This window comes from Bos indicus x Bos taurus, unplaced genomic scaffold, assembly GCF_003369695.1.
Source record: "Bos indicus x Bos taurus breed Angus x Brahman F1 hybrid unplaced genomic scaffold, Bos_hybrid_MaternalHap_v2.0 tig00003551_arrow_arrow_obj, whole genome shotgun sequence".
NCBI classification, from domain to species: domain Eukaryota; kingdom Metazoa; phylum Chordata; class Mammalia; order Artiodactyla; family Bovidae; genus Bos; species Bos indicus x Bos taurus.
The window spans coordinates 20982-26096 of record NW_020867702.1 but is presented as its reverse complement, the minus strand read 5'-3'; the positions used below and the strand labels follow the sequence as shown (position 1 = coordinate 26096).

Sequence of the window (5115 nt, the reverse complement as noted above, 5' to 3'; positions counted from 1 at the left end):
ACCCAGGGATTGAACCTGATTCTCTTGGGTCTCCTGCACTGGCAGGTGGATTCCTTACCTCTAGTGCCCCCTAGGGGCTCGAGGGACCTGATCTTAAAGTCAGTGACAGGTAATTCCCAGGCTCAGTGATAAAGAATCTGCCTGCCAATGCAGGAGACACAGGAGCCACAAGATCGATACCAGGGTTGGGAAGAAGCCCTGGGGGAGGAAACGGCAACCCTCTCCAGTATTGTAATCTTGCCTGGAAAATCTCATGAACAGAGGAGCCTGATGGGCTACAGTCATAGGGGCACAAAGAGTCGGACATGATTGAACACAGGCAGTGATAAGTGCCTATAATATCGAGCATCAAGAAGTGCAGAGGTGTAATGTAATAAGCGTCCCAATAAACAGCAGCTGCCCCTTTTTTGCTCCATGTGACAAGCATGTGCTTTTACTTAACTATCATATCATGTTTAATTTTTTTTGGTATATGGAAATTTATTATATCATTCTCTCATCATCAAAATTTATGATCTTGGTCTTTCCTTCTTGCCTTTGTAGAAGACCAAAAAACACACTGGCTACTTTGACATCCTTAAAGCAGACTCCAGGAATGTCACCAACAGCATGACCTTTGGAACCAAATCCAGCAACCAGAACTTCATCATTTTCCTCAATAAAATTCAAGCAACCATCACTGGGTACAAAAGCCTGTGATTTTTTGCCATTCTTGGTGAACTGAACCCTGACACATTTCCTGATGGCAGAATTTGGATGTTTGGTTTCAACCCCTATTTTTTCGAGCACAATTCTCTTGGCATGAGAAGTGCATCCAAAAGGGTTGGCCTTGAGGGCTGTGCCCAAATGGGCTTTCTTATGCTGTTTCCATGCCACTTCTGGGCTCGTCGGTGGCTACAGAGCTTCCTAGCAAAAACCACAACACTTGCTCATCCTACCAGCATTGTGGGCCTGAACGAAAGACCATCATGTTTAGTTTTAACACAAGCTCAGAGGGTACTAGGATGTTAGGACCCCCATCTTACAGAGATTAAGGACCTTGCTAGAGGTCATAAGACTCCTAACTGACAGATGCAGCCTCTGAGCCCCGGTGGAACCGCAGTCTGTCCCCGCTCCACCTGTGTCCCGCGGGACCAGGAGGTCTCCCTGCCCAAAGACTTGCTCAGTGGCTTTAGCCTGACTCCCTGGGTACCGGTTCTGTGTGGTCCTTCCAGGCGCCTGCAGCCCCTTTGCTCCTATTGTCCCGACTCAGGTCCTTCCTTCTGCAGGGCAGCCCTGGAGAGCACCACGATCGGTAGGAGGACACCCTTGCCCCGTTCTAGCAGCTTCTCCCTGCAGCCAACTCCCGGGGGTGGGGTCAGGCCAGGTTGTGAGGAGAATCAGGAGAGAAGCAGGAAGGTGTGAGCTTGTGGTCAGCACCTTCCTCTGACCTGGGACCTCCCTCTCTTCTTCCCCCACTCAGGGCAGCTCCACTCCATGCCTCACCCCTCTTCATTACAAGTGCTCCTGTAGCTCTGCTGTGGATCAGAGTCACCAGGGAAGGGGTCAGAATGCAGAGTCCTAGGCTCCAGCCCCAAAGGTCTGATCCAACATCCCAGTGGATTGGGTTGCATGGGGTCCTCTGAGAACATTCTGAGAAGCATTTAACAGACCTGCCACTCACATCTGTGGGCCCTGGGTCAAGAGTATAATGAAGCCCAGCCTATATGTTTAAATATTTAAAAGTTATAAATCAAGCTAACACACTGTAAAGTACACACTCATAACCACCTAGCAGGCTGGGATTCCTGGACCCCGGAGTTTGGAGCCAGAAGGCAGGACAGCAGAGGGAGGGGCCGACCCAGCCCCCAGCCCTACCCCCGTTCTTCCCACCTCTGGCTCTGACCCTTTCTGTGCCCTGAGGAATCTGCTGCTCAAGCAAGAGCACCTCCAGCCTTCAAGTCCAAGCTCAGGCCACCCTCTTCTGCCCCATAAACAGCTGAATCTTGACCACCTGTCGGGCTGGAAGATGGGCCCCAGGAGAGAGGCCTGCACTGGCGCTGGGAACAAGGATTCTAGGGTCCAGGTATTCAGAGCACGGCCTGGAGTGGGCAGGACTCCAGGTGGCCACACCCTTTGGCCCTCTCTGGCTGCCTGCACCTGGGGGAGGGTGCAAAGGCAGGATGACCTGAGCAGGGCCTTTAAACCAGCGCTTCTCAACCGGTACTGTGAGCAGGACTCACCTGGGTTCTAGAGATTCTGAGTCAGTAGGTCTGGGATAGAGACAAGATTTCGTGTTCTAACAGCCTCACAGGCCAGCCGATGCTGCTGGTCCACAGGATGCACTTAGAACAGCAGAGCCGCAGGGCAGGGTGGGCAGAGTTTTCCTGTAAAGACCAGGAAATCCGTTTCCAGGATTTGTGGGCCTTATGGTTTCTGCTCAGAAAAATATCTACTTCTGCTTCGTTGACTACGCTAAAGCCTTTGACTGTGTAGATCACAACAAACTGGAAAACTTAAAGAGATGGGAGTACCAGACCACCTTACCTGTTTCCTGAGAAACCTGTATGCAGGTCAAGAAGCAACAGTTTGAACTGGGCATGGAATAACTGCCTGGGTCAAAATTGGTAAAGGAGTATGACAAGGCTGTATATTGTCACCCTGCTTATTAAACCTACATGAGAAAGAATGCATGTATATGTATAACTGAATCACTGCTGTACAGCAGAAATTAACACAACAGTGTAAATCAAACATTCTTATGTACATTTTTAAAGAAACAAGAAAAAAAAGCCAAAGGTGTCAGTAGGTTCACTATTAATATTTACTCTAGCTACTTGCTTAGCCTGGTGTTTGTCTGATTTTTCTACTTTAAAAATATAATTCTTCCCTAAAGAATTAATCTGAGAAGATATTTTGAGTCCATGAAAATGCTGTGTCTCTTCCAACGCCCAAACATTCAACATATGTTCAGTCAATGATGAATTTTGTCTGAATTATTTATGACAATGGCTCCCATGTGGTATTTTCTGTCATTCTGTCTACATTTGTGAGTTGCCTTTCTACCATAAAAAAAAAATCTTTCCCTTACTCCTATTTTATGTCTTATTGGAATAAGTATAAACTCATGTATTTGAAACATGTATAATATCATATATGAAAAAAGTCGCCAGTCCAGGTTCAATGCATGATACTGGATGCTTGGGGCTGGTGCACTGTGAGGACCCACAGGGATGGTACAGGGAGGGAGGCGGGAGGAGGGTTCAGGATGGGGAACATGTGTATGCTTGTGGTGGATTCATGTTGATATATGGCCAAACCAATACAATATTGTAAAGTTAAAAAATAAAATAAAATAAAAAAATTTTTATTGTTGCAAAATGTAGGGTTTAAAAATCCTCAATCTACTGTTTATTGTTATTTACTTACAAAAGTTCTAATGTGATATAAACTCCATCTCAGAGACTCATTTTTTTGTCTAGGTAGTCTGCAAAATGTAATTTAAAAAATGTTTTTCACATAGTGTCCTCCAGAATTAAATGTGATTAACTATTGAATCAAACACTGGTTTGGAATACACAAAGCCTCCACCTATCAGGTGGATAATTGTGAACATTGTTGCTGAGTGAAAGAGTGAAGTTAGTCAGAACCCTCCAATGTAAGCTCCATGTAGAACATTCTTAGTGTGTCTAAGTCTTAACCTTGTTCTTAAAAATATCACACAATCCCAATTTGATTATGGCAGGTCACATGGTTCTGGTGTATAGATGAAGGTCTCATAGGGCTGGGCGTGTTATTCCTTCTAGTAATATTATTTTTTAGGTCTAAATTCAAATAAATATGTATTTCTCCCAGTTTTCAACACACACTGCTGGTTTAGTCTTTGAAAAAAAAATTTCCTTAGAACATTAGGCTTAAAAAACAAAAACTCAGTTAATCCATATTCTGTTTTAAAATTAAAATTAATAATGTATACATGAAACCTTGATTTAAAAATACCTGTTGTGTTTCTAGGTACCCTCTTCAACACTAGGACCATGCTGCTGATTCAAGAATAGAATCTATATAAATACATGCACAGAATTGTTTTTAGACTAAAGCTACATGGCTGAAGGGTGTCCATAGTCCATTTTGTCAAAGATGGTGCCAGATTATTTCCCTGGCACTCTGGCTGGTTACTGCTTTCCTTTCAGTCTCAAGTGTCCCACTCTGGACAGTATATTCTTCCGACACTCACACTGCTGGTGAGAGCAGAGTTAAAGACCTGACAGGCAGGTCAGTATGACTGACTCCAAAACCAGGGCTTTCTGTTATCCCAGGCTACTTCTTAGAATTACAAAATTATAAAGTTGACAAGGAAGGTTTGTTCTCAGTCATCATTTCCTCACTCAGAAAACATTTACTGAGTGCTCCCTATGTAACAGATACTGTGCTGAAAGATGTAATTAAAAAGTGAATAGGGCACAGTTCCAAGTCTTTTTCTCACTTGGTTTAGTGAGAAAACAAACCATATGAATACTCATAGTCAGGGCAGGCTACATAGTTTACATAACCTGTGTAAAATGGAAAGAACATGCCCCTTGTTTAAGAATCACCACACTGTGACAGTAGGACACTAGCCAAGTATGGTTCAGTTTAACAAACGAGAGGCGCTCAGGGTCCTACCGAAAGACGAGTTACCTAGGATGATGACTGGTCTTAAGGTGACTTCCTAGAAGACATGACGACTGGGCCGAACCTAGAAAATGAGATTTCTCCCCTTCATGGATCTTGTCCTCTATTTTTTAAATCAGAGGGTATTGAGAAGAATCACTAAGTCATCATTTTGACTTACACGTCAGTCATCAAGAGTTTTCCCCACAGTACATCTTCATCACCTACCTTAGAGCTGTGACAGAGGATGTAGCGGGACATGGAGACATGCTGTTCAGACCTCGCTTCAAAGACTCATTGCCCAGCTGCTGGAGGTGCTGCCAGTGGGCAACCTTAAACCACCAGGCTGCAGGCAGTGCCCCTTCCAGGTGGAGGTGACCTGACCATTGGATGTGTCAGGACAACCCTGAAGGGCCGTCTTCACTCCAGACGCTCCATGGAGTCAGCTCAGGTCGTCCAGCCAGTGATCCAGCTTGATCTTTC

At 44.9% G+C, this 5115-nt stretch overlaps 1 pseudogene; it reads right to left on the bottom strand.

Moving 5' to 3' along the window:
• Positions 1-499: 499 nt before the first annotated feature.
• On the bottom strand, positions 500-4893 carry LOC113889131 (annotated as a pseudogene).
• Positions 4894-5115: the final 222 nt, after the last annotated feature.